General features: G+C 42.8%; 1 protein-coding gene across 1 annotated transcript in view; it reads right to left on the bottom strand.

Moving 5' to 3' along the window:
- nfixb (nuclear factor I/Xb) overlaps positions 1-27,079 on the bottom strand; it is a 635,608-nt gene that overhangs the window by 598,262 nt on the left and 10,267 nt on the right. The window contains exon 2 of the mRNA XM_087983272.1: positions 16,992-17,225. The gene's annotated coding sequence lies outside the window, so the exon portion shown is untranslated. The remainder of the gene's footprint in view (positions 1-16,991; positions 17,226-27,079) is intronic.

Raw genomic sequence — 27,079 nt, 5'->3', positions numbered from 1 at the left:
GTAGTAGTAATAGAGAATTCATTAGTTAGGGGAACAGACAGGCATTTCTGCAGCCTTAACTCCAAGATTAAACATTGCCCAATAGTTCCAAGGTCAAGAATGTCACAAAGTGGCTTCTGGGGGAGGGTGACTCACCATGCTGGTGTCCATGATACAAATTGGAAGGGGGATCTGATCCTGCAATCACAATTTATGGATCTATTTAAAAGTATAAGGAAGTAGGACCGCAAAAGTAGTCATCTCTGGATTACTAACAATATCATGCAAAATCAACAGGAATAGATGGATAAGACAGATGAATGGATGGTTGGGAAGGTGGAGCAGGAGAGAGTGTTATTAACTCCTGGAGTACAGGGACTGGTACTGGGGGAGGTGGCACCCGTATAAGCCAGACAGCTTGCAGCTGAACAGATTTGGGCCTGTGTTGCTTGCTAGTGCTGTGGGAAGAAGTTAAACTAATTCAGTAGGGGTGTGAGAAACAGGAGAGAGTAGTTGAGTGTAATAACAGCATACACAAAATACTGGATAGCATTATAATGGAGAAAAGTAAATTAATAGATACAACAGAAGTAAGGGAGAAATTAAAACATTCTAAATCAAGATTTCAAACTAATGTATGTGAATGCAGGGAGCATAGTAAGTACAATTGGTGAGCTACAAGGACATACTGCCATGTGAAATTATGATGTTATGGTTGAAGGAAGGGCACGAATGGGTATTAAATAAATACAGAAAATGCTAGAAAAACCCAGTAAGTCTGTGGAGAGAGAAACAGAGTTAATGTTTTGAGTCTGACATAACTCTTCTTCAGAAGAAGGGTCACTGGACTCGAAACATTAACTCTGTTCCTCTCTCCACAGGTGCTGCCAAACCTGCTGAGTTTCTTTAGCACTTTCTGTGTCTGTTTCAGACTTCCAGCATCCCCAGCATTTTACTTTTCCTGGTGTTAAGTATTTCTGGTTACAGGGTGCTCAGGGAAGATAGGCAAGGATAAAAAGGGAGGAGCAGTGGCACTAATGGTTAGAGAGGGCATTGCATTATTGGAGAAAGAGGGTATCTGAGAGGGTTCAAGGGCAGAATCAATTTGGCTAGTGCTAAGGTACAACAGAAGTACAATTACTTATAGACCACCAGCTAGTAAGATATAGAGGAAATCTGCAAGGAAATTTCAGGCAGGGATAAGCATACTTATTGTGGGGATTTTAATTTCCCACATATACTCTAGGAATAATAGCAGACAGGGGTAAACATTTTTAGATTCTGTTCATGAGAATTTCCTACAGCAGTATGTGTCCAATCCAACAAGACTGGAGCTGAATCTTGGGGATGAAGCAGATCAAGTAGACCAAGTGTCAGTGGGGAATCATTTAGGGGACAATGATCAATTGATCAGTGATCAATGAAGTTTAGGATAACAGTGGAAAAGAACAAATGGAAATGCATAATCAACTTGGGGAGGTGTCTTCTTCAAGGGGGCAAGAATGGAGCTGCAACAGACAGATCCAATTTGAAAGTTGGCAGGAAAAACTGTAGCTGAGCAAAAGACTACCTTTGGAGATGGTTTAGACTAGTCAAGGTATATTCACTCAAAAGGAAAAAGTAGAAGAAACAAATTCAGAGAACTTTGGATGAAAAAGATAGAAATTAAACTATGACAGGTTTGAAAATAGAATTGAGAACCAAGTTTCCTACAGAAATTTCAGAATGGAGGTAATGAAGCAAATAAAAGAAGCAAAGAGGAATTATGAGAAAAGCCTGACAACTAGCACTGACTGGCAAAAGGCTGACACATAGATATCAAAATGGTCCTAAATTTGGAATAGGGTAATAAGTGACCAAAAAGTTGATTTATTCAAGGAGGCAGGTAACCTGGCTGAGGTATTAAATGAACATTTATATCTGTCTTTACCAAGAAGGGAGATGTTACCAAGACCATGATGACAAAGGAGGGAACTCAGGCACTGGAACGGTTTGACGTTGACAGGAAGAATATATTGGATAAGCTGCTGATACTTAGAGCTGGTCCAGATGAGATGCATGAAAGGATACTGAAGAAAATGAAAGTGGAAATTGCAAGAGGTACTGGCAATAATCTTTTAGTCTTCCCATAGGTTCGGAGGTAGTGCTTGTGTATTGGAGAATTGCAAACATTACTTCCTTGTTCAACAAGGTTTAAAGATAACTGTGATGTTGGAAAAACACAGCTGGTCTGACGGTATCCAAGGTGCAGGGGAATTGACGTTTCAAGTATACGCCCTTCATCAGGAGTGTGTGTGTGTGTGTAGGTGGGGGGGGGGGAGGCCATGAGAGCTGAGAGATAAATGGTAGGGGGGGAGGGTGGGGCTGGGGTTTGGGGGGGAGGGGGGGCAGGTAGCTCGGATTGTGACAAATAGATGAAGGTGGGCAATGATGGTGATAGATTGGAGAGGAAGATGGAGCAGATAGGTGGGAAGGAAGATGGTCAGGTAGGACAGTTCAAGAAGGTGGTACCAAATTGGAGGGTTTCTGCAGAGACCATTCCCTCCGCGACTCCCTTGTTAGGTCCATGCCCCCCACCAACCCACCCTCTACTCCTGCCACCTTCCCTTGCCACTGCAATGAGTGTAAAACCTGCTTCCACACCACCTTCATCCATGGCCCCAAAGGATCCTTCCACATCCGGCAAAGACTTTCCTGCACATCCAAACACTTCATCTATTGCGTCCATTGTTCTCAATGTGGTCTCCTCCATATTGGGGAATCAGGACACCAACTTGCAGAATGTTTCAAAGAATATTTCTGGGACACATGCACTAAAAAACCCCACTGCCCTGTGGGCAACCACTTTAACTGCCCCTCCCACTCTGTCAAGGACATGCAAGTCCTGGGCCTCCTCCACTGCCAAATTCTAGCCATCCGACAAATGGTGGAAGAACATCTCATCTTCCGCATTGGGGCCCTCCAACCACACGGAATCAATGTCAATTTCACCACCTTCCTCATTTCCCCTCCCTCCACCTTACCCCAGATCCAACTCTCCAACTCAGCACCGCCTTCTTGAACTGTCCTACCTGTCCATCTTCCTTCCCACCTCCGCTCTGACCTATCACTATCACCTTCCACCTTCATCTACCTATCGCATTCCTAGCTACCTTTCCCCCAGCCCCACTACCCTTCCATTTATCTCTCAGCCCCCTTGGGGCCTGCCCCCCTCCCCACAACATTCCTGATGAAGAGCATATGCCTGAAACATCGACTCTCCTGCTCCTTGGATGCTGCCTGACCGGCTGTGCTTTTCCAGCACCACACTCTCAATTCTGATCTCCAGCATCTGCAGTCCTCACTTTCTCCAAGGTGTAAAGATAAGCCCAACAATTAGCTTATGTAGTGGGAAAATTCTTGAAACAACCAATTATTTTGGATAGAATTTATAGTCATATGGAAAAATATGGGTTAATTAGTGGGATCCAGCGTGCATTTCTTAAGGAAAAGTCCTGCTTAATTTGCTGGGACTCTTTGAAGAGGTAAGAGAGAGGGATGGTGAGGGTAATACAGTTGATGTGATGTACATGGGCATCCAACATGGCATGCAATGCAATGCCACACAAACTTTGTGTGAGCAAAGTTAAAGCTAAATGTTAGAGAATAAAAGAGATAGTAGGAATGTGGATACAAAATCAGCTGAGTGATATGAAATTAATAGTAATGGTCAATGGATATTTTTCATTCTGGAGCAAGGTTTATGGTGGAGTTTCTCAGGGATTGGTAATGGGGCCCTTGTTTTTCCTGATGTATATTTAGCATCTTAACTTTGGAGTGCAGGGGTGATTCAAAGTTTGTGAATGATACAAAGCTCAGAAGCATTGTAAAATGTGAGGAGCAGAACTTCAAAACAACATCGACAAATTGATGGAATAGGCAAATGAAGTTCACAGCAGAGAAGTGTGAGGCGATACATTTTGGTAGAAAGAACATGGAGATACAGTATTAAATAAAGAATACTATTCTAAAGTGTGTTAGTAGCACAGAGGCCTGGATATACATGTACATCAGTCACTAAAGAGAGCTATTAATAAAATATATAGTATGCTAAACATGAATAATAGAAGAATAGAATACAAGAGCTCTATTGTGCTGAGGTTGTATAAGGAAATGGTTAGTCCCCAGTTGAGTATTCTATACAGTTCTAGGTGCCATGTGATAGAGAGGATATGAATGCAGTAGAGGTAGTGCTGAAGAGGTTTACAAAAATGGTTCCAGGAATGAGAAATGTCATTAATAAGGACAGATGAAAGAAGTTGGAACAGTTTATCTTGGAGAGGAGAAGACTAATTGGAGACTTGATTGAAGACTTCAAAATCATGAAAAGCTTGGACAAGGTGTACAGGCAGAAACTATTCCCACTTTTAAAAGGATAATGAACATAAGAGCCCAGGTTTACCGTGATTTGCAAAAGAATTAAATTAGATGTGCAAAAATAGAACAAACAAAAGAACAGTACAGAACAAGAACAGGCCGTTTGGCCTATCAAGGCACATGATGCCGTTCTAAACTAAAAATGTTTTGCCCCTATGTGGTCCATATCCTTCCATTTACTGTCTAAAAAAAATCTGTCAGGTGGTTCAAGTGTGGAATATACTGCCTGGAAGTGTGGCAGAGGCAAGTTCAGTTAGGACATTCAGGAGGACATTGGATGATTATTTAAGTTGAAATAGTGTGCAAGTTTTACAGATAAAGGGCAGGAGAATGATGCTTATTAGAAGAGCCAGTACAGGCACATTGGACCAAATGGCCTTCTGCTTTGCAACAAATCTGTAACATTTCTATGAATGGCAACACTGTCTTGAAGTCCTGAGTTGCTTTGGTCCAGTTTGTGATATTTTGGATCACCAGGGTTGGATGAAGCTGAGTGCTAATCTCAGGAGGGAATAACAAATGGAATTTTTACAAATCTTCACTCGAAACCAAGGCAATTGACTTGATTCTCCTCTCCAGAAGTTAAGAAATTTTGAAGAGCAACTTGCTATGCTGTTGGATACTGCGCCAGAATTGCAGTTCTTAAACCACACTACTGTACAGGACCAAACATATGGTGGTCCATTGAAAAAGCTCAGCAGCTTCAATGTAAATAAATGGCAGTGTTTCTTTAACCTTACCACGTTTGACAGAGTGGCTGACAAGAGTATCTTGTACAACACACTATCAAAAACAATTTACAGTTCAGCAGTCTTGATGCCTATACCTGTACTCTGGATCTAACGCAGTGGCTATCAGCAACATGGAAAAAGAGATGTTTCTCATTAAACCTGTTTTATCCCTCCCTGGACACGTACGGGAAGAGACTATTTTCTATTCTTTCTTTCTGTGCAAGGAAAAATATTTTGATGAACTGGGTGGCGGAGGGCCCCCCTGGACTTTCAAATTGGCACAGACTAATTATGGAATGTATTCCCCTTGACTTCCTTACAAATATGGTGCACCGAAAGACCGAATTATTTTATAAAATATGGCAGCCCTTTTTGAATTACATAAATACAGATATTTCGGCTATCCTAACAAGGGCTTTTATTTAATTGAGATTACAAACCTGGCTGGTCCGCGGCCCCTCGGGGGAGGAATCCCGCACGAATACGGGTTTTATCATATCTGATGCTAACACATCCCGAGCATGTAAGAGACTTAAATATACACCCTGGTTAGTTGTAGGTTAGATTTGTAGATAGTTGAGTTTTGTTTGTTTGTTTTTTTTTCTTTTCAGTTTTTTTTTTGTTGTTTTGTTTTTTTTTGTCAAATTTTGGCTATTGTATATTTGAGCTAATTGTATATCAATGTTTATATCTGAGAGTTTTGTTTATTTTTGTAAACTTGTAAAAATGTTAAATTTCTAATAAAAATATCTATTAAAAAAAAACCTGTTTTATCTCTCTCTCCCTCTTTCTCTCTCCACCTTCCCTCCAGCCTTCTATCCCATCTTGTGACTGACAACTGGGTGGCACAGAAAACCAGACAAACTGAACAACTTACAGAATGTTTCAAAGAATATTTCTGGGACACATGCACTAAAAAACCCCACTGCCCTGTGGGCAACCACTTTAACTGCCCCTCCCACTCTGTCAAGGACATGCAAGTCCTGGGCCTCCTCCACTGCCAAATTCTAGCCAGACAAACCAGACAAACTGAAGGGCAGGTCGTGCCTCACAAACCTTATTGAATTCTTTGAGGTGACTAAGGAGGTGGACGAGGGGAAAGCAGTAGATGTGGTGTATATGGATTTTAGTAAGGCGTTTGATAAGGTTCCCCATGGTAGACTACTGCAAAAAATACGGAGGTATGGCATTGAGGGTGAGTTGGAGGTTTGGATTAGGAGTTGGCTGGCTGGAAGAAGACAGAGGGTAGTAGTTGATGGCAAAGGTTCATCTTGGAGTGCCGTCACTAGCGGTGTTCCGCAAGGATCTGTTTTGGGACCATTGCTGTTTGTCATTTTTATAAATGACCTGGAGGAGGGGTTAGAAGGTTGGGTGAGCACGTTTGCGGATGATACGAAAGTCGGAGGAGTTGTAGACAGTGAGGAAGGATGTGGCAGGTTACAGCGGGATATAGATAAGCTGCAGAACTGGGCAGAAAGGTGGCAAACGGAGTTCAATGTAGCTAAGTGTGAGGTGATTCACTTTGGTAAGAATAATAAAAAGATGGGGTACTGGGCTAACGGTCGGATACTTGGTAGTGTGGATGAGCAGAGGGATCTTGGTGTCCAAATCTTTGAAAGTTGCCACCCAGGTAAATAGTGCGGTGAAGAAGGCATATGGCGTACTGGCTTTTATTGGTAGAGGAATTGAGTTCCGGAGTACTGAGGTCATGTTGCAGTTGTATAGGACTCTGGTGCGGCCACATCTGGAGTATTGTGTGCAGTTTTGGTCGCCATACTATAGGAAGGATGTGGAGGCACTGGAACGAGTGCAGAGGAGGTTTACCAGGATGTTGCCTGGTATGGTAGAAAGATCGTATGAGGAAAGGCTGAGGCACTTGGGGTTGTTTTCATTGGAGAAAAGAAGGTTTAGGGGTGACTTGATAGAGGTGTATAAGATGATTAGGGGTTTAGATAGGGTCGACAGTGAGAATCTTTTTCCTCGTATGGAGTCAGCTATTACAAGGGGGCATAGCTTTAAATTAAGGGGGGGTAGGTATAGGACGATGTTAGGGGTAGGTTCTTTACTCAGCGAGTCGTGAGTTCATGGAATGCCCTGCCAGTAGCAGTGGTGGACTCTCCCTCATTATGGGCATTTAAGCGGGCATTGGATAGGCATATGGAGGATAGTGGGCTAGTGTAGGTTAGGTGGGCTTGGATCGGCGCAACATCGAGGGCCGAAGGGCCTGTACTGCGCTGTATTCTTCTATGTTCTATGTTCTAACTGAAGTCACTTCTGTGCATTTCTCCTAGGTGAAGATGGCCCAATTGGAAAGAAGATTATGTAATAGTATTGTTATTGGACCATGGCCCTGAGCGATACATTGGAGACATGGGTTCAAATCCAACCATAGCAGCTACTGAAATTTGAGATTCATTTTTGAATTAGATGATAGTCTCTTAGTAATCATAACCATGACAATGATCATTGCAGAAAAAGAAAACAACTGGATCACTCATCTCTTTAGGGAAGGAAGTCTGCCATCTTTACCTGATCTGGCCTCCACTTGAAACCAGATCATGCAACAATCTGGTTGACTCTTAATCAACCTCTGAAAGGACTGAGCGAGCCACTCAAGGGAAATTAGGGATGAGCAAAAATATTGGCCTTTCCAATGGCACACTCCTCTCCTCGGATCCATGCAAGAATTGAAAAAGAATCGCTCCTGTCCCCCAAATTCACTGACTCACTCCCATTCCCCTTCAATCACTGGCCCACTCCCATCCCCCACAATCACGAAGCACTCCTATTGTCCACACCCACTGATCCACTCCTATCCCCCACAATCACTGACCCACTCACATCCCCCACAACCACTGACCCGTTTCCATCCCCGACACCCGCTGATTTGCACAACCATTCTCCAAACCCACTGACCCGGTCCCATCCCCCATGTCAAACTGCCCTCCCCCTCCCCCACACCCACTGACCTCCTGCCATCCCCCACACCTACTGACCCACATCCATCCTTCACAATCACTGACCTGCTCCCATGCCCCACAACTACTGACCCTCTCCCATCCCCCACAATCACTGACCCACTCCTATTTTGTATAATCATTGACCCACTCACATCCCCTACATCCACTGACCCACTACTGACCCTCACAACCACTGGCCCTCTCCCATCCCCAACAATCACTGACTCACTCCCAACTTACACATACACTGCCTGTTCCTAAATTCCACAACTCACAAGTTGCAACCAAACTCCCAAATCCCACTGACCACACAGGTTAAAATTGCAGTTATAAGAAAAAGTGGGTGGTGCAGTGGTAATGTCACGGGGCTAGTAATCTGCTACCAAGGCAGAATGGGTCTAGGGACAGAAGTTCAAATCCTCCCATGGCAGTTAGTAGAATTTAACTGTAAAATTCAATTTAATAAATCTGGGATATAAAGCTAGTCCCTATTGTTGATTGTCATAAATACCCACTTAGTTCACTGATGTCTTTTAGGGATGGAAATCATCCTTACCTGGGGGTCTGGCCTACGTGTGACTCAAGACCCACAGCAAATTGGATTGACCCTGAAATGACCTAGCAAGCCACTCAGTTCAAGGCAATTAGGGATGGACAATAAATGCTGGCCCTGCCAGTTGGTATCCACAGTAAATAGGTGACCTTTGTGATTTTAGAGCACACTGCATGTCCAAAGGCAGATTGGGTGTACGTCACTACTAAATTTTAAATTATGTGCAACAAAAACCAAAATTGCTGGACAAACTCAGCCGATCTGGCTGCATCTGTGGACAGAAAGCAGTGTTAATATTTTGAGACCAATCAGTGAACTAAAGGAGGGTCACTGCTCATGAAACGTTAACTCTATTTTTTCTCCACAAATGCTGCCAAACATGCTGAGTTTCTACAGCAACTTCTGTTTTTGGTTCACATTTCTAGCGTGTGCAGTCTTCATTTTATATTAGCTTATATGGGATTTTTACAGTTAAATTCAACATTTGACAGAATCATATATAATATAAAATTACTAAAGTAAAACAATTAGAGTAAAGGGAAATGGTCAAAGGCAGTTTCAAGACAAACACACAGTTACATACATAGAGAAGCGATCACACAGAGACACACACTGACACAGAGTCTCTCCCTCTCTCACACACACACACAGATAAAGTCTTATGCACAGATACAGAGTCTCACACACACACATAGTTAATTACACACAAACACAGTATCACGAATACACAGAATCAAACACAAAAATATAGTTGCACACACATACACACAGTCATACACTTGCACACACAGACAAATATTACATATGTAACTGTGCTGTTGAAACTGGTGGAAAAAAACAAAAAAAAGCTGAGGGTTGCCATCTGTGTGGAATTCATCCAGAAACTTCTAAAAAAAAATTCTGGAGTCGACTGCTGTAACAAGGCAGTCCCTAAAAGAACCTTTGGCAAACGTGAAGTAGTACATTATTGCGATTAAATTAGTCTCATTTATCACTCGCACAGCTGAGGCATTGTTCAAAAGCTTCATGGCCGTTCCTACTCCCCCCTCCCCTCACTCTCCCACCACCACCACCCGCCCTCCTCCACCACTACCTCTCCAGCTCCCATCATTGCTGTGTGTGCTGTGTTGGTGTCACTGATATAGATGCCAACTCGTAACTTTAACAAAGGGCGATGGGGTCACCTTCACAGCAGATGTTCTGGCAGTGACAGATGGCACTGGTAAACCTGATTAGCTTCGGCATACCATCCTTCGCGCCACCTGCACCCAACATCAGATCAAATACATTAGTTACCCTACAGAGCCTTGGCGACCTCTGCCAGTCCAGTCGCTAAGGCCTGCGATGCACAGACTGGAAAACAAAATACACACACAAAAAGATAGACGCACAAATGAAATGCTGTAGACTATAGCAGTTGCTCGATGCCACGTTGCCAGGGTGGCATAAATTAGAAGGTGGCATCGCAGAGCAACTGCTGCTAACTGGATCCTCTCTTATGTTTTGTAATAGACTGTGAGTGAGGTTGCCCTGCCCCCACTCCTCTACTCTGCCAAGACTTAAAGCGCCAGTCATTTTGAGGACCATTCTGTAGTATTTGAAGTAAAAGCAGGTGAAGGTTGTTTTTCTTTTTGTTTCCACCCAGGTGCATGTTTGGGTACCGCTCATTTTAAATAAAGAAACACCATGCTAGGCCCTACATAGAAGCCTCCTGCTGCACTATGGCATTGTCAAAGGTGCCAATTTCAAAAGAGATGTCAAACCCAGGCCTTCACAGACAGGTCTGTCTCTCTCAGGTCAAAAAGATTCCCCACCTACCACCTCAAGGGAGAGCCACTTTATGCCCTTGTGAGTGACCCCTTTGATCTATGTTGATAAAAATCAGGCAAGCTTGCTGGTGCCATGAGCAGGATCTTGCTGTGCACAAATTGCGCACCCATTCTTGCCACAATCTGATGCCGACTGAGTTTTGAATGTTCTTTCAGGGTGGTGCCAGCACTGCAACAAGCATTACAGGAAACATTCCCCAGCTGAGGGTTGAGTGGGAATGTTACCCAGCCTTTGAAGCATCGAAGGGTCTGCTGCCTCTTCTCAGAGTCCCCACTGCTTATCCCACTCAGCGGCATATGATCAATGTACAATTGTTGGGGAAGGGCAAGGTTCCTTAGAATTATGTAGGTCTCTGTCCCACCATTCTGCCTGACAGGAGAAAGGAAATGTCAGTTCCTTAGCCAACAAAGCAGTCATAAAATAGTCAGGCCCTTACATAGGATGTCTGCTGTGTGCCATGCCAAAGTAATCCAGCAAGAAGCAATCAAGGTGACATCCGCCAGGTCCATTGGGGCAGAATAGAGGAACTTTTGAAACTGGCTCAAGTGACTCAAGACTGTGGGGAGGTGGTGGCACATTGATAAAGCTACTGGGTACACAATCCTTAAAGCCAAGTTGACTCTCTAGGGCCAAGGGCTCAAATCCCGTCATGGCAGATGGTGAAATTTAAACATAATTTTAACAGAAGACAACTAAAGGCTAGTCCAATATATCTAAGTAACCATTACCATTACTATCCACCTGGTTCATTAATGCCTTTTAGGGAAGAAAATCTGCTATTCTTACCCAGTCTGTCCACAGCAATGTGGCTGACTCTTAACTGCCTTCTGCTTGAGTTAGATTATGAGATGCAAGCATTTCTGTTAACAGCCTGGGAGGTCATTAAACTCATGACTTTGTGTGTGCTTGCCTACATTATGGCAGATTTCAGTATCAGGTATTTTATTATTTATTCTTTTGCTGGATCTATCATTATTTATTGCAAGGTCATTATTTATTGCCCATCCTTAATTGTCCTCGAACTGAGATATGAACCATATTGCTGTGGATGTGGTGTTACATGTAAACCAGACCAAGTAAGGACTGCAGATTTTCTTCCCTAAAAGATATTAGTGAATCAGATAGGAAATCAGTTGGGTGCTTATTTCTATTCAGTTAGTGGAGATGAATTGGAGACTCACCTGTCCTTATATGAACAGAATGAAAAATTGTCAAAAACAGAAATCGCTGGAGAAACTCAGCAGGTCTGACAGCATCTGTGGGAAGAAAGCAGAACTAATGTTTCAAGTCCAGTGACTCTTCATCAGAACTGTTAGCAACTAGGAGAAGGTGGCATTTATGCAGAAGACAAAGTGGGGGGTGGTGTGGTGTGGTGGTGGTGAGCAGATGGTTGGAAATGGAGCCCAGAGAGAGGGAGACAAATGAAAGAGGTAGATTAAACATGAAGATTATGAATAGCAGGCCAGGAAAGAAGAAAAGCAGAATGAATAATAATAAGAGCTAAGAGTAGGAGAAAGTGGGTGAGCTAAACTGAATGCAACCTGCATAGTGTGATAATGGGCCTAGGTGTACGTGGGAATGGGATATTGTGCTAAAAGCAACCCAGGTCATATCAGGACCATGTGAGGGAATGGATAAAATACAGAGAAGGATGGAACCAAGCTCTAAAGTTTTTGAATTTGACTTGAGTCCTAGAGGCTACAGGGTCCCCAAGCAGAAAGTGAGATGTTATTCTTTAAGCTTGCTCTGAAGATCGCTGGAACACTGCAGCAAGCCTGCGACCGAAATGTTAGTCATGGAACATCGTGATGTGTTGATGTGGCAGGCAACTGGAAGCTTGGGATTGTCACTTGGAGGTGTGGGATGTGAAACCTATCTGTCCCACCTTTCATTGCCTTCTTATCTGTTCTCTAACATGAAGCATTTGGGGTTGTTTGAGAGATGCACTTTCAAAACAGAAGACACAATTCGATTCCTTGTCCCACAGCCTTGGCAGACTGAAATATAATGTTCAGGATTACCAACATTACATTCCATTCCCGGGGTTGTATCCCAACATAAGAATAGATACATCACAGGAAGTTGTATTGCACTGTATCCAACACAATTATCAGGTGTGTCTTAATGATGGGCCTTCCTGAAAGTTGCATTGCACAACATCTCCCCTCTAAATGCCCCACTTCCACCCTTCTTCCCTCACTTCCTGCCATTGGGCTATCCTCCAAGCGCACTGCCTTCTCGCAGTCAATTATGAAGGGAGCAGAAATTTTGTTGCTCAGTTGAAATAATCGTGATGGTCAAAACAACCTTTCTCCAAATACCCCCTCTGCACCCCTGAAAATCTCCAATATTTTTATGGTTCTTACATGAAAAAGCTTTCACAGGAAAGTGAAGAATTGGGAGAAGTTCTAGAGTTGTGTGATTGGAGCTTGGGCTCACTTTCACTGACTGTGTAAGTCAGTTCAAATTTTCTCTTGGAAAGAGTTCACTGTCTTGGAAGCATTACAATGTGTAAGTACCTTGTATCATTGTAATTAGTTGAGAGGCAAGGCACAACGAGTGGCGAAAAAAACAAGGCTCTCTAATTGGTGAGACTGTCAAATAGCTCCTCAGGCTTTTATACTGTAGCCTCAGGTACTTACATATCACTTTGTTACAGGCCCTGTGTCCCCAACTAACATGTCCTCAACCTGAAGCATATGGAGTTTGCACTCCATATTGAAGTATTTGACACTTTGTGAGGAGGAAAAGTGAACTGTTTTCAGAGGAGTCGCAGTAACAGAGAGACATTGACAGGAGAAAGAAATGGGGACAGCTACCAACAGATGGAGTCCAATGTGAGCAAGTACAAGATCATCAACTTTGGATCCAAGAAAAATCAATGGAGCATTTTCACAACAGAGGGGTTAGAGGGAGGGTGTTTCCACTTGTACAGAGTTTGTGGATAAGATGTGCAAGAGATAATGCCAGTGATGTGTGGGTTTACACATCAGGAAAGTATTGACAGGGCTGAGTTCCTGTCCTCTTAGAAAAAGAAGAATGAGGGCTGACCTAATAGAGGTGTTTAAAATGGTGAAAGGTTTTCATCAAATGGAAACAGAGACAATGTTTCCATAAGACCAGAGCACATAGGAGCAGAAGTAGGCCATTCAGCCCATTGAGTCTGCTCCACCATTCAATGAGATCATGGCCTCAACTCCACTTTCCTGCTTTTTCTACAAAACACCTTTACTGATTAAAAATCTGTCTATTTCAACTTTGAACATAATTAATAACCCAGTCTTGATATCCCTCTGCAGTAAAGAATTCCGCAGATTCAATACCCTTTGAGAGAACATCTTCCTCATCATCTCTGATTTAAATAGGACATCTCTTATTCTAAGATTATGTTCTCTCCCACAACTTTTCCACATCTACCCTGCCAAGTCTTTTAAGAATTCTGTATGTTTCAATAAGATCCCTCTCATTCTTCTATGCAGATCATTCTGTTACAAAGCGTGCTTCATTAATGCGAATTTGTTGTGACGTGACTGATGAATTGAGGACACTGTTTCTAATGTGCAAACTTTTAAAACATGTGTTGACTGTAACACGATTACATCACCAACACTTTAAGTGCTGTTTCTACAGTGCAATTTTTCCAAGTCCCTTGAGATAAAGGCCAGCATTCTCTTCATGTTTCTGATTGCTCTTTTATGTGCACATCGGACTCCATCTGTTGGTAGCTGTATCCATTTCTTTCACCTGTCAATGTCTCTGTTACTGCTACTCCTCTGAACAGTTCACCTTTCCTCTTTACTAAGTGTCAAATATTTTAATACAGAGTGCAGGACATCATGTGCTCCACAAGAATGTCACCATCGCGTTATAGACAAACTACCTGTATTCCAATGAGTACAGGCCCAACCTACTCAACCTCTCCTCATAAGATAGTCCCTCCATACCTGGTATCAACATAGTGAACCTTCTCTGGACTACCTCCAAGCTACTATATCTTTCCTAGGTAAGAGGCCTAAAATTATTCCCAATATTGCACCTGTGATCTGATTAGTTTTCTGGTGGAAGAGGCTATCAATTGCCATTATGATTGTATCAATATTGGGCTAGCAATCATCAATAGTCACCAAGAGGGAAGGAAGTGGTGTCCTTGGGATAATAATCTAGAAATTCCAGTTAGTGCTCTGTGGATCATGGGTTCAAGCCCCACTATGGCAGTGGTGAAATTTAAATTCATAAATTATCATAAACTATTGTTAAGAACCCATCTGGTGCCCTTATGCCCTTTAGGGAAGAAAATCTGCCATCCTTGCCTGGTTTGGGCTACATGTGACTCCATACCAACAGTAACATGGGCAACTCTTAAGAGCCCTTAGTTAAGGCCTAGCAAGGCACTCAGTTCAAGGGCAATTAAGGATGGGCAACAAATACTGGCCTTACCAGTGACATCCACATTCTGTGAAAGAATGAAGAAAAGAAAATTTCTTCTTGGGAATGTGGAAGAAATGTCTTTGGATGGTGTAAATGTAAAAGTTGTTCCGACAGTTGCAGTGAATATTACAGAGACTTTTAAGGGAGTTAGGCTTGTAGATGATGGAGAAAGGAATAAAGAATTACAGTGACAGATTTAGAGGAGGAAAGTTGTGGCTAGGCTGAGGTGGAAAATGAACGTTAGTGTAGGCAGTTTGGGGTTGAACTGCTTATATCCTATGTAGTAGTAAGAACTGGGATGTCTGGAAGAGCAATGGGATTTAGATGCATGTGTACCTAAAACAGCGATTAGAAACACAAAAAGAATGCTGGCCTTTATCTCAAGGGAATTGGAATTCAGAGTAGACAGTGATGCATCAGTTGTATAGAGCTTGAAGTGTAGCAATCAGTTCTGGGCACTGAGTATAATAAATACTATAGGTGGGAGGGCCACGTAGATCCATGAGAATTATCCTGATGCTTAAAGGGTTAAATAACAAGAACAATTTCTCTAAACCTAGCTTTTATTTCCTTGAGGTAAAAGCTGGTGGATGCAATTTGATCAAGGACTACTCAGATGATAAGGAAACTCAACAGGCAGGAACACAGAAAGACCTGTATTGTAACACCAGATGTCCTAAAATGCTTTACAGCCAATTACATGCTCTTGAAGAGTAGTCAGTGTTGTAATGTAAGAAACGTAGCTGCCTATGTATGCACAGCAAGTTCAAATAATGACCAGGTAATTCTTTTATTTAGTACTAATTATTGAGGTATAAATTTTGAGTAGGACACAGGGTGATAATTCCCCACCTGTTTTGCTTTGAAATAGTGACAGAAATCTGTTACATCCGCCACAGAGAGTAAGCGAGTCTTGGGTTTAACACTGCATGCAAAGACATTGGTTCTGACAGTACTGCACTCTGTCAGTGCTGCCCTGGAGCATCAGCTTGGATTGCTGTACCCAAGTGCTGGAATGGGACTTAAACCTACAAGCCTGTGACTCAGAGGTAAGAATAATGGCAACTGAATCATGGCTAACTTTAAAACATAGGTACAGAGAGATTTTTTTTGGTGGATTCCAGAATCGGGTGACATTTTGTTAATATTTGAACCAGGATTTAAGTGTATTCTGCATTTTATATCTTTGATTTTATGCAGAGCACCGGAGAGATGATACATGTTTCAAAGTGTGCGGGAGCTTCATTTACAGAATTTTTGTACAAAGTTTTAAGAAGTCTCCACTGTGCTTTCAACTCAGCGTTAGTGTCAGGTGTGGCTCAGTGGGTTATCCTCTGAACTACAAGGTCTTGGGTGTTCCAGGGCCTCAGTAAGCAAGCAAACACAATTGGTGCTCCAGTGGGGAAGCACCACACTGTTGGGGTGTTGTCTGTTGATTCAGAAATTCACCCTTCCAGTTCAGATACATGTAAAGGATCCCCGGTACTATTTTGAAGAAGGACTGGGGAGCTACATCTGATGTTCTGGTCAAGATTTATCCTTTAGTCCACTTCACAAAAATAGAATACCTGGTCAGTAATTGTCATATTAGTTGTTTGCTGTATTCAGGATTTTAAAAAGATTTTGGGGTAATACAGATGTTAATGCCAACAAGGCAGATTAGCAGACACAAATCTGATTCAACACCCAGGCTTAACTAATCATGAACAATAAATCAATTGGCAGAATTACATAACCAAAAACAACTGAATATCACAAAATCAAGCAAAGCATTGTTCAAACAATGGGAAGCGCAATTGCATAATACTGCCACACAAAAAGGGTAAATTGAAATTTTAAATGCTGCAATTGTCAGAGTTTTCTTAGACAAGGGGACTGAGGTACAGCAAACCTTTTAGTAATCGGCACCAATGGGACCAGGAGCATACCAGCTGATCAAATATTCCGTTTGATCAAAGGTCCACATAATCAATGTAAAATCACACACTAAGTAACAGAAATATAATGCAAGGGACTAACACATCACTGTTATACATTATTTACAACATAATTAACTGAAACAATACCGTAATCTTTGTCTAAAATAAAACTTACCAGCAGAGATCCTTCTCACTTGCGCTCTCAACTGACTACTCGGACATCATGGAGATCACAGTAATATAACAAATTTCTGGCATTTCAATATATACTTTTTGCCGGTTCATCAAGACTGCCAGTTCATTACGGTGCCAGTTAGACTGAAGGTGGGTGAATGTTGTTGAGGTACACATCATTTCATTGAATGTAACAGCAGGATCAAGGGACTGAAAATGGCTGATTTAGATCCCTCTGAAAAAGAGATGATGACACACACTGAGAAAGAAATAGAGGAGAGAGCAAAGTGAAAATGAAAGACAGAAGGAAGAATATAATAGTAATCAGCTTTATAGCTCTATTAGTCAGAAGGTGGGTCTTCACAAAGACATTGCAACCATTGATCTGCTTAAAGGTACCTTTTTCAAAGTTGTCAACAAACTAAGAGCTAGGTCACTCACCACAGGAGAGAACCATTTGTTCAAAGCAGTTTTTTTACTTACTTTTATTCCACATAAGCCACTTCACCCACTTAGGGAGCAGTTAATGCTTCGATGTGACATTTTTTATGCTCTCACAGACATAGTGCTGGCAAGGCCAGCATTTGTTGCCTATTCATAAAAAGCCTCAACTGAGTGGTTTGCTTGGGGCATATTACGAGTCAACCGCATCACTTAGCATCTGGAGTAAGCCAGATCAGATAAAAGTAGCAGATTTCCTGCCTTGAAAAATGTTAATGTAAGATAATCAGCCACAGAAGTAACCCTGTATTCTCTGTAAACCTCACCATGATATCACCCAGTTTAAACTACCCTGCTCTCTTCACGGATGCTGTTCCAACCTGTTCAGTATTTCCAACATCATTGCCTGTGTTTTTAATTTCAGATTTCCAGCATCCCCAGTCATTTCCTTTGGTGCAGTTCAGAATTTTCAGTTCAGGCCCCCCTCCCATAAAAGTAATCTCATTTAAGCCACTTCAGGAGAACTCTGGGATTGTGGGTGCTAGCAAACTGTCAGGAAGATCCAGCAAGAAATTGTCTATTCAGTAACACTCCTCACTAAAACTGATGGGGTGAGAATCTACCTTAATGAGGAAGGATTCAATGAGAGAGTTGGTGGGATCGGGGGGGGGGGGGGGGGGGTGATACTGACAAAATAGCTGCCCGAAAGATAAATTGCTGGCAATACAGGGGGTATGATACCTTTCGTGATTGTTGCAGCTTGATTCTCCTGGCTGGTACTGAAAGCATTTGCTTTTCTCTCTGTCTTCCTCCTACTGGTAACAGGAATGACATCTGTTATGTGAAGTGGAGATTCAAGTACGCTCCATTTAATACCACTCAGCAGATAATGAGAAAGCACTTCATATTTTTCAAATGTTTTGTTCTGTGATGTTTACTGGTACCTCCTGTTTTAAGCAAGTGCCAGAACCTGCAACAAGATTTTCTTCACCACCACCACCAACCAACCCCCCTCCTCCCTGTCCCAAATGTTGCTTAGATCTTGCTCCAGATGATTCAATAAATGAGTTCCCTTGGCATTCGTGCTACATCTTCCAAATGACAATTTGCGCATTGCAATCTGTCTGTTATTTTTATAGGCAAATAGACAACTCTGTTGATGTGCCCGACATATTAAACTCTAGCCAAACTAAATTGCTTTCTGTTTTACCAAGCAGACTACTCAAAAATTAAACTAGTGTCGTTTTGAAACCTGTGGTGGTCCCCACCTGACTTTGCTAGTGCAATCGGTCAAATGGGCAACAATCAGGTTGCAGGTGCTTGCTTATCTGTATGAAAAAATTCTCTTTGTTGAAGGGGCTGACTTCAGCTCCCTGTACTTCTGGTGCAAAGTAGCTGAACAATTTTTGAGTTTGAAAGATTCAGGAGATAGGTAATTAGCTAGATGTTAGGTGGTCATAATTGAGCCAGATGTTAGGTGGTCAGATCCCTAACATCTGGCCCAATATGTTTTTGGACTCTCTTTTGTTTTGTACTTTATTTGTGGGATTTGAGGGTCACCAGCATTTGTTGCACATCCCTAACTGCCATCAAAAAGGTGGTAATCAGCTGCAGTTTTGAATCATTGCAGTCTGTTTGATATAGATACCCCAGCACTGCCACAAAGATCAGAGTTCCAGGATTATGACCAAGCCACACTAAAGGAACAGCGATATATTTCCAATTCATGATGGTGAGTGGTTTGGAGAGAGAGCTTACAGCTAGTGGTGTTCCCATGTATCTGCTGCCTTTGTCCTTCTGGAAGTTAGAGGCCAGAGGTTTGGAAAAAGCTCCAGAACCAGGGCTCATAGTCTAAAGATACAGGGTAGGCCATTTAAGACCGAGACAAGGAGAAATTTCTTCACTCAAAGAGTGGTGAACCAATGGAATTCTCTGCCACAGAAAGTAGCTGAGGCCAAAACATTGATTGTTTTCAAGAAGGATTTAGATACAGTTGTCAGGATTGAAGGAATCAAAGAATATGGGGTAGAAGCAGGAATAGGGTGCTGGGTTGGATGATCAGCCATTACCTAATTGAATGGCAGAGCAGACTTGATGGGCCAAAAGGCACATTCCTGCTCCTATTTTCCATATTTCTATGTGTTGTCAAAGGAGCCTTGGTGAGTCAATGAAGTGCACCTTGCAGATGGTACACAGTGTGTGTCACGGTGAGAGAGTGAATGTTGAAGGTGGTGGATAGGGTGATGATTAAACAGGCAGCTTTGTTCTGGATGGTGTTGAACCTCTTGGGTAGTTATTGCTGAAACCACACCATATACAGAAGTGAATGAGCTCATAGTGAATATAATCAGAGAGGCACGTGGCCCAGAATGAACCCTGATCTTTTTAGCTTACTCCTTCTTGTGATTCCCATAGCACTTTGGTTGTGCTTGTTCCATTAAACTCGGTCCTCCCTGGGCTGCACTTCCACTCTTCACAGAATATGATTCAAGGCCTGATGATCTCTCTAAATGAGGAACTCATGCTCCTCACAGAGTAATTTGTGTCAAAGGTTTAGGGCATAATTTAAAGCACTGCAAATATGTTGATGGCTGTGTTGTGTTTTGGAACGTTGGGTCACAAAAGAAAAGCCCCTTCAATGTGCGTGTGATTAAACAGAATGGCTGGTTAAATGTATAAAAATAAAAATTAGGTATAAACCAGTCAGCCCATCCAGTGCTCCGGCATTTAATGTAATCATGGTTGATCCTGACCTTCAACTCAAATTTCTTGCAAATTCTCTATATCCTTTTGATTTCTAAAGTATCAAGAATCTGCCTCTCAGCTTTAAATATATTCAACAATTTAGCAGCTATTGTCTTTTGCATTAATCATTCCAAAGGTTTAAACCCCTCAACCCCATGTCAAATGATACACAGAATTAATGAGGAACCGAACCATAAAGCTCAGGGAAATTCATCAAAATTAAATAGAAAGGTCCACTCCCAGAATCCAGGACACTTTCTGTTCCCTGTACTACCCACCAGTCGCACGGAAATTAAGTAGGCACCACATACCTCCTCCAGGTTTGCCCAGATTCCAACAAGATCACACAAGAGAGGCAGGCAGCTAAAGATACTTCCCCTACGAACTGTGTCCAATAAACTCTCAAGGCTACAGGGAGCGAGTGCATAAGGGATAGTGAGTGAATTGCTCCACAGGGAGACAACATGGACTTGATGAGGCAAGTGGACTCCTTCTATGCCATAAATGATTCTATTATGGTCCTTCACAGATTGAGGATGCGGGATGTAGGGCACCACAATTAACGCTATTAAACCACTGAGCAATAAAATGAACCAATAAAGCTCGAGTTGTCTTCTAATGTTTGACTCTTATGCTGGAACAAGAGAGGAGTGCTTTTTCTGCATTAAGTACCTACTTTCCAGCAATCGATCAACAGAAACAACAGTTTGCATTTTTGTAGTATGCTTCATGTAGCAAAACTATCCTGAGGTGCATCACAGGTGTGTTATCAGATATCATTTGATACCACGCCAGCTAAGATGATGCTAGGACAAGGTGAAAGTGGTAGATTTGCTTTGGAGAGAGAGGTGTCAAAGTTTAAGGGTGGAGTTCCAGACCCAGGTAGCTAAAGGATGCCAAATGTTCAATGATGAAAATCGAGGATGTGCAAGAGGCCAGAATTGGAGGAGCACAGGGAAATGTAATTAACAGTGGCAAGAATCGTTTCTGAAATTGATTGTTTTGTTATCAGCAGTTGATGGGGGAAAGGGACAGTCCCATTGGTGGGAGAGGACATCATGATTGGACCCCTGCACTATGCTCTACTGGGCATAGCCTGAATAATTTGTCAGATAAATTGACATATCCAATGGCTGGTGGTGACCATGTGAGAAAGCACATACAAGTACACAAATTAGGAGTAGAAGGAGCCCATTCAGCCCTTCCGCCATTCAATAAGATTGTGGCTAATTTGATAGTGGCTACAACTCATTTTGCTCACCTACGCCCTCTTCAAAATATTCAAGAGCCCCATCTGTACTGTTATCTGGGGAAGGGAGTTCCACAGACCCTTGAACCTCTGAGAGAAGGTCTCAGAGAAGGCCTTATCTCCATTTTAAATGGGCAACCACTTTATGTTTAACTGCCTAGATCTTAGTAAAGTCAAAATACTGCTGATGAAAACAATCAGAAACAAATCTGGCAGTATCTGTAGGGAGAGAAACAGAGTTAATGTTTTGAGTCAGGTATGATTCTTCTTCAGAACCTGAAGGCTCTTCTTAAGAAGAATCGTATCGTACTGACTCATGCATTACATGTAAGTTACAATGATTAACACAGAGCAAATGCAGCAGTGCTCCAACTTAAATTCAATGACATTTGATGGATGTATTCTGGACATTTTTGTGACACTTTTTAAAACTGGAGGTTAAAACTTTGCAGAAAGAAAAAATATATCTTCTTACTTTTGTAAATTATTGGTGTTCACTTTGCCCATTTGGCAGCCCTCTCCTCTGCATATCAGAAGGTTCTGAGTTCAAACTGCATTGTTTCAGATATTTGAACAGCAAATCTAGGCTGACACACCCCCTGCACCGCACCCCAGAATCAAGTTGTTAACTGGGATCCAGCCTGCCTCCTTTGATGGATGTAAAAGATCTGTGGCATTGTTTTGAAGAAGAGGGTCATTCTCCCTGGCATCCTCGACGATAACTAATCCACAAACAACATCCTGAAAATAGGTCATTTGGTCCTTATCACATTACTATTCAGGGGAGCTTGCTGTGCACAAATTGGCTGCTATATTTCCTACACAACAATAGCGACCCCAACAAAAGTATTTCACTGGTTGCAAAGATTTTTGGGACATCCTGATGTGATGTTACATAAATGCAAGTTTTTTTTATTTTTGGATACAGAACAGGAAGCCATTCAGCCTGTTGTGGATGTGCTGGCTCTTCAAAAGAAGCTACCCAATTAGTTCCAACAACCTCCCCAGCTTTTTCCCCATAGCTTTAAGTCCATTTTGAAACAGAGTGGAGTCAGTGTATTCAGCAAAAATGTGCTGCGCAAACAAAATCTCACTGAATTAATGGGATTTATTAGGACTGACCATAGCAGTCCTCAAGGTAGCACTGTGAAGTAGCTGGGCATTCTTCACCATGCTCTCAAGCTCAATGTGACCAGCCATACGTTCACTAAAGTCAAGAGGTATAGTGTAACTGAGGTAAATCTCCCTCAGTAGGAGTTGAGTAAACAGGCCTCTCCTGTATTCAGTTCAACTCACTGGGATTAACAGAGATGATGTGGGGCAGTTTGAATCAGAATGAGATGCTTTGACTCTGTCTTGGCTTTGCAAAGTGAACTTGTGAGAGGCGCATTTAGCTTCGTTCTAATTACCCACATTGCATACAACACGTCTGGCAGAACAGAAGACACAGAAAATGAGGGCTTTGTTTGCATGGCAGGTATACTGCATGCTCAAAACCCTTTCTTTCCTTCAGGATAATTGACCCATCACATTCCTAATGAGCAGATATTCATCAATGGGACTGTGTGAGCCTTCAGCAGTTACAGCTGTGTCACAAACATTTCTCTTACCCATCAAATGCCTGTAATGGCTTAGAGACGGGTTTGCACGAAACAAACACTTAATTGATTCCCTTCCCACCTCCAATTTGGCAGTTTCTTTATTCATTCCCAAGATGCGAGCTTCACTGACAAGGCCAAACCTCATTGCCTATCCATAATCACCCTTTTCAATGTGCTGCCTTCTTAAATCACTGCAGTCTGTATGGTTTTGGTGCACCCACAATAGCATTAGGGAGAAAGTTGCAGGATTTTGGCCTGCCAATACTGAAGGAATGGTGATATATTTCAAAGTAAGGATGGTGAGTGGCTTGGAGGGGAACTTGCAGGTGATAGTGTTTTCATGCATCTGTTACCCCTGACATTCCAGATCGAAGTTGTTGTGTTTGGAAGGTGCTGTCTAAGAAGTGTTGGTGAATTTCTGCAGTACATCTTGCAGATGGTGCACACTGTTCCTACAGAGTCTTGGTGAGTTAAGGGGTCAATGTTTGTGAATATGGTGTGAATAAAGGAGCTGCTTTGTCTTGGATGGCATTAGGTTTCTTGAATGTTGCTGGAGCTGCACTCTTCAGGCAAGTGGTGAGTATTCCATCACTCTCCTAACATCTACCTTGTAGATGGTTATAGGCTTTGGGGAATCATGATATGAGCTACATGCTGCAGCATTTCTCGTCTCTGACCGCTCTTGTAGCCACAGTGTTTATGTGGCTCATCCAAGGCTGATTAACGCTAAATATCAAGCTATTTCAAACAACAGCAAGGAAAGAAATTCACAAATATCAGCCAAGGTTGTGCTCCTGACTTCTAGGTAGCAGTCCTTGCTGCAATAAAAATCATACAGTACTCAACTGTGATGCCCTCCGAAATTGGATAGTCTTTCAAAAGAACCTAGGGTTTAGGTCAGAGTGGTGCTGGAAAAGCACAGCAGGTCAGGCAGCACCCGAGGAGCAGGAAAACCGAAGTTTCAGGCAAAAGCCCTTCATCAGGAATAGAGGCAGGAAGGCTCCAGGGTGGAGAGATAAATGGGGGGGGGGGGGGGGGCTGGGGAGGCTAGGAAGAAGATAGCAAAGAGTACAATAGGTGAATGGGGGTAGGGATGGAGGTGATAGGTCAGGAGGAGGGTGGAGCGGTTAGGTAGGAAGGGAGATTGGCAGGTAGGACAGGTCATGAGGACCGTGCTGAGCTGGAAGGTTGGAACTGGGGTAAGGTGGGGGGAGGGGAAATGAGGAAACTGGTGAAGTCCACATTGATGCCCTGCGGTTGAAGTGTTCCGAGGCAGGAGATGAGGCGTTCTTCCTCCAGGCGTCAGGTGGTGAGGGAGCGATGGTGGAGGAGGCTCAGGACCTGCATGTCCTCAGCAGTGTGGGAGGGGGAGTTGAAAGGTTGGGCCACGGGGCGGTGGGGTTGATTGGTGCGGAGATGTTCCCTGAAGCGCTCTGCGAGGAGGTGTCCAGTCGCTCCAATGTAGAGGAGACCGCATTGGGAGCAGCGAATACAATAAATGACATTGGTGGATGTGCAGATGAAACTTTGATGGATGTGGAAGGCTCCTTTGGGGCCTTGGATGGTGGTGAGGGTGCAATTTGCAATTCCTGTGGTGGCAGGGGAGGGTGGTTTGTTGGGGGGCGTGGGCTTGACTAGGTAGTCACAGAGGGAACGATCTTTGCGGAAAGCGGAAAAGGGGTGGGGAGGGAAATATATCTCTGGTAGTGGGGTCCGCTTGGAGATGGCAGAAATGTCGGTGGCTGATGCGGTCAATGCGAAAGTTGGTAGGGTGGAAAGTGAGCACCGGGGGGATTCTGTCCTTGTTATGGTTGGAGGGGTGGGGTTTGAGGGTGGAGATACAGGATGTGGATGAGATGCGTTGGAGGGCATCTTCAACCACGTGAGAAGGGAAATTGCGATCTCTAAAGAAGGAAGCCAACTGGTGTGTTCTGTGGTGGGACTGCTCCTCCTGGGAGCAGATCCGGCGGAGACGGAGGAATTTGGGAATACGGGATGACATTTTTACTGGAGGTAGGGTAGGAAGAGGTGTAGTCCAGGTAACTGTGGGTGTTGTTGAGGGAGGATTGGTGTGAAGCTGAGAACATTTAAGGAGAAGTTTTAGAGACTTGGCAGAAAAGAGCACAAACAGAAGCTTTGTGATGAAATAATTACATTTTAAACTGGTCCCTGCTATTTCGAGGGAGGGATAGAAGAAGTGAAGAAAATGACCATAATTGTTGAAATGTCATAATTGCGTCTCAGAAGGGTTAGCTGACTCTGAAGGCATGAATGAAAAGTCAGTAGGAGAATTGCAAGGCAGAAGGATGCTTTTATGACTGTTATGAATGGCCAGGTGTGTGTGGGTGTGTGCAAGAGATAAGGGACCCAATTTATTGGCAGCTGAGAATGCTGAGTTTCTCAGTTGTGAATGAGTGAAATTTCTCGTGTGGGAGTTAACCTTCAGACAGAAACATTAGGTTAATCATTCACATAATTTGGAAGAACAGAACTAAAGTCTATCAAAATGAGATGATCACCAGGAAATCCAATTGGGAGTTAAGAAGAAAGCCACAGTTGTGAGAATGTGGAACTTGACACAATGGAGACACAAAGGGTATAGATACACCAAAGGGGATCTAGAGACATGTAGCTGAAAATGTGTTGCTGGAAAAGCGCAGCAGGTCAGGCAGCATCCAGGGAACAGGGCAGCATGAAACCAGCATGGTCAGGTTGAGTGGAATCACCTGTTTCTGCTATGCTTCCTACGTAATCCTGGATAAAGGGCAAGGGGGACATAGGTTTAAGATTCTGGCAGGGAATGCAAAGGAGAAACATTTTTTACACTGGGTAGTAACCTCACAGAAAGCATTAAAAATGTGTTGCTGGATAAGCGCAGCAGGTCAGACAGCATCAAAGGAACAGGAGAATCGACGTTTCGGGCATAAGCCCTTCTTCAGGAATTCCTGTTCCTTTGATTGCCTGACCTGCTGCGCTTTTCCAGCAACACATTTTTAACCTCTGATCTCCAGCATCTGCAGTCCTCACTTCCTCACAGAAAGCATTGCCCATGAGGATGGTAGATGCAGACATAATCAATGTTAACTTTAAAGCAAATTGGATGGGTACTTGGAGAAAATAAACCTGCAGGGATGAGACTGACTGGATGACTCCAGAATCAGTTGGACCAAACTGTAGTATCATGACTGTATTCACAGGTTGTGCATATACCATTAGCTATATCAAGTTGGATTCTACACAATCTGCAAAAGGGAAGTCATTCAAGGAGCGCTGGATAATCTTTGATAAGTTTTTAAAGATCACACTTCGTTAAATAATTACCAACCCCAAGGCTGAGATCTATAGACTTACAGCCTTCCAAACGAAGTAGGGAATTCAACAATTTCAAATCATGACCTCTAAATTTTGGTTAGCAATTTTTATTTATATCATTCATGAGACATGAACATTGCTGGTTAGGGCAGCATCTAGTGCCTATCCCTAATTGCCCAGAAGGCAACTAAGAGTCAACAAAATTTTTCTGGGTCTGAAATCCCATGTAGGCCATACCAGGTAAAGATGGCAGTTTCCTTTCCTGTATAGCATTAGAGAACCAGTTGGGTTTTATTCCAACAATCACTTCATGGTTATCATTAGACTCTCAATTCCAGATTTTTATTGAATTCAAATTCCACAATCTGCCATGGTGGAGGTTTGAACCCAGGACTGCAGAACATTGCCTAGCTGTCTGGATTAACAATCTAGCAGTTATGCCATTACCTCCCAATTCCTGTTAATAATTCTATTTTTTCCATTTACACCTCCTGCAGATATATCTATTGTCCCCTTAACCGTTCTTTTGGCTTCACACCATCATCCTTTATGTCAATTAATTATCCTGCCTTTCTGTTTATCACAGGAAATACTCCTCCCCACCCCCACCAATTCTGTTCTCCAAGCCCCACTTTTTTCTTGAAGGCTGTTATATTTCTAACATTTCACAGTTCTGATGGGAGGTCATGACTCTGAAATGCCAGGCCAGTTTCTCTCCCCACAGATGCTGCCTGACCGTCT

Source organism: Chiloscyllium plagiosum, unplaced genomic scaffold (assembly GCF_037043375.1).
Source record: "Chiloscyllium plagiosum isolate Xiang-an unplaced genomic scaffold, Cpla_swu_hap1 HiC_scaffold_45, whole genome shotgun sequence".
NCBI lineage: Eukaryota > Metazoa > Chordata > Chondrichthyes > Orectolobiformes > Hemiscylliidae > Chiloscyllium > Chiloscyllium plagiosum.
Note: the sequence above shows the minus strand (reverse complement) of the source record. Positions and strands in the feature narration are given on the sequence as shown.